Genomic DNA, 3,908 nt, shown 5'->3' with positions numbered 1-3,908 from the left:
AAGGAAAGACAGCTATCGACCAAATTATTATTCCAAAAAGTAATCTTAAATGTTTGTTTGAAGTTACTGAACTTGGATTTTCTGATCATGAAGCCATTTATTGTAGAATACCTACCGAGAGACTACTAAAGGGACACCATATTAATCTGGTAAGTTGCGATTTCGTTCAGGTGTTTCCATTTTTCTGATCACCATCTGTATATTGTTTATAATCGCATGTTTAAAAAAATCATGAAATACAATATTTACCTTAGCAACTAAGATCCTTTTCATACAATCTGCTGAGAAGCCTTAATCATCAATATCATGCCTTCAGTTCATAACCTACAGGCATTTCGTGGGAATAGGACCAAGGGGCTAAGGAACACGATTTTGTATGGGTATGTGTTTCGTTATGAGACTCATATATTGTTTATAATCTCACGTTTAAAAGATCGTGAAATACAATATTTACCTTAGCAACTAAGACCCATTTCATACAATCTGCTGAGAAGCTTTAATCATCAATATCATGCCTTCAGTTCATAATCTACATGCATTTCGTGGTAATAGGACCAAGGGGCTAAGCAACACGATTTTTATGGATGTTTCGTTATGAGACTCATATATCGTTTCTAATCCTACGTTTTTTTAAAAAAAATCATGAAATATAATATTTACCTTAGCAACTAAGGTTAATTTCATACAATCTGCTGAGAAGCTTCGATCATTTGAATATCATGCCTTCAGTTCATAACCTACAGGCATATCGTGGGAATAGGACCAAGGGGCTGAATCGCTCATGCTCTTTGGCTTTCCATGAGGAGTAGGGGGGTGGCGGGGGTGTCGATACCAGCTCCCTACCTACGCTAAGATCAATACGTGAAATTCTTTTTTTTTTTCATGCAAGATTCAACTCTACGATTAATTCAACTCTAAATCGTGAAGTACTGGCCTTGCGCGGGGAAAGACGAAGACCAATCAAATTGGAGTGCTTCCATCACTGAATATCAAAGGATTGGGGTAAAGGTCTAAAATATCTACTCAATGCTATGCAAAATAGCTATTCAATACATAACGAAAAGACGAAAATCAATCAATCAATTGGGAAGCTTCGATCGTGATAACTGAAAGGATTCTGATGAAGATCCGATAGCCGGCCAAGAGTATGAGTAGTGGTGGGCAGTGGGAATATTCCCGGTGGGAAGGAATTTAAAAATGGGAATATTCCCGGGTTTTTCCCTGGCATATAAATTTCCGGGAAGGAATTTATTTCCATTTCTTTACTTTATCTTCCAAATTATAAGAACCATATGACTAATTACTTTATTTTAATATACTATGATTTAATTTAAATTCTAAAAAAATTAAAATTTCTTGACTACTTTATATAATTAATAATATAATTTTTTTTCATTTTCATTTGCACTAAAACGTAAGGTAATTGTTCAGAATTTGGGAGCCAAAACTAGCAAAAAATAGGATGATTTGCGGAAGAAATGAGTTGATAGTGATGTTCAAGCAGCCAAGAAAATATCGAACACATTTCTTAGGGCAGTAGGGGATTTATACAAAAGTGAAAGGTAAGTGGAAGTGATTTATGTGAGAAAAGAAAGTGAATTATTGGTAACGAAGATAGAAAACAACGTGCCATGTGGGGCTTTAACCCGCCTTCATTCGCTAACGCTCGCTCTGCAATGCTGTCCGAATTTAATGTTGGTAACGTAATTTGTCGTATGAAACTATAAAACAAACGCATCGGAATAGAATATCGCAAACAAGTAGGTGCAAAAGCTGGCCCCCAATGCTAAAGAAGAGCCAAAATTAGCAAAGTACTAATTCACAAATGATGAAAAGGAACCATTTTGTAAAGTAATTTAGAATTATGTAGAAATAGAGTGAAGTACTATTAATAAACCCTGAACTACCATTACTAATAGACGTCGGTCTCTCTCCTCTCTCAGACTCAAATTTCTCAAGAAGTGCTCGGACTTCTTTTACATGTAAATTAACGTATGGAATTTCGAGAAGTAGGTAGAATGAAAGGTCATGTATGGCAATGTTATGTGCTAAAATATAAAGATAAGTAAGTGTCTTGCAAATTTTGTGAACATAAATATGTATGCGCAAATGTTGATAAATTGGCGAGACATGTATCTGTTAACATTTACCCAATCTAATTAGTGTATAACATTTATAAATTTAATATGTTTATAATATCAGTAATAGAGTCAAGTTGAGCAAATCCACTTACATATAAATTTATATATTTTTTTCACACATACTTAATTGATAGAACATATTGTAAATAAATATACATTTTTGCCTACTTTCTAAATATAATAAAGTGTTAATAAAGTAACATAATACCATTTAGAATATACATATTAAAGAATCCTCTGTGGACAACAGTAATAATATGCTGTGATATAAATATTAATTCAACTTTGAAATCATAATATGGTAATAGAATGCAATTTTCTTTCTGATTGAACATAAATTCCCGGATAAATTCCCATTTTGGGAATCTTCCCGGGAATATTCCCAGGGAACATTCCCGAAAAATATCTTCCCGGGAATTTACCCATCACAAAGTATGAGCATCCCAGACTATGAGCATAGCAACAGCCGGTTCTCACAAACCAACATTTTCCCACGGGATCCTGTGGTAGCCGTAAAAGGCTATGAACATAAGAACTAAAGGCCTGTCGAAATTTGCCTCCGACATATTCGGCTTTCCAGAAGTAGCAGGGGTGGATGGGGGTCAAATAACTAAACAATATAAGACAAGAAGACGAAAAGAGGCATGTCTTATCTTGTTTTTACATCTGATAAGCGTCCAAGAGTATACTTCCTTATTCTAGCATAGCAACATACTGGTTTAGGCCAGTTTAGGGCCTCGGATAACGGTTTTAGGGCCAAAATTTTAACACGGGGATGAACGCCGGGACATCTACTACAGCTGTTTACTTGTTGAAATACACAGGTAAACCTATCGCAGGTAAATCAACAAGTAAGTTATGGAATAATACTGTTACATAGCTTGAAACATCTAAAAGTGTTTGGAAAAAAATGTTTTGTTCACATTCCGAAACAAGATCGTAAGAAATTTGACAATAAAAGTGTCTTTGGTTATATGGTCGAATATTTGAACCGGTACGATGGATATCAAGTGTATGTGCCTTCTTTAAATAAAGTGATAAAATCCCATGACATGTTGTTTAAAGCAGAGCAACTGAGTGATGTAGAACGCGTGGGGAAAAAAACACAACACGCTAAGTTCCCAGAAGTACAGATGCCACTTAACCTTTTGTCACTCACGCTGTTGGAAAGAAGCAAACAGGTGAATAAAAACTAATGATTTTTACGAACGGTCGCATTAGCGGATTCACACTCACTGCTATTCCTCAAGTGGTTTCTCCCCCTCTGCCACCTAAAAGCTCGCTGACGTGCTGCAATTGTAGTACCTTCCAGTACAGGTTGAGGAAATAGTTTCGTCTGTGTTTGCGTTTTTCAAACGCGCGAGTAGTTCCGTGATAAAAGTAGCAACCATATATTTCTATGGAGTTTGAAATTTTCCAATGCGCGATCGTTAATGTAATAATTACTGTTTTTGTGTGAAGTTTTGTTTTTCTAAGCGATGTTTCCCTTCTTGAATACAAGTGAGATACAGAAGTGGCTTGACAATATTAATGATAAGTCTGATGCTAACTATCGAAAATTAGTGGCTGCTAAAAGTGATGCGGATTTAAGTAATGAAAAAGTGAATGAAGATGATATTGATCATGATAGTGAAGCAGATAAGAACAGGGTAGATGCAAACGATATGGATGTGAGTTACAGTTACAGTGAAAATAGTGAAGATTGTTTCATTGGGAAAGACAGAAAAACAAAATGGAAGAAGTAACTGGCAGCATCGACAAAGTGTA

Source organism: Thermobia domestica, chromosome 7 (assembly GCF_964235325.1).
Source record: "Thermobia domestica chromosome 7, izTheDome1.hap1.1, whole genome shotgun sequence".
NCBI classification, from domain to species: domain Eukaryota; kingdom Metazoa; phylum Arthropoda; class Insecta; order Zygentoma; family Lepismatidae; genus Thermobia; species Thermobia domestica.
The sequence above is the reverse complement of the archived record's forward strand: the minus strand, read 5'-3'. Positions refer to the sequence as shown.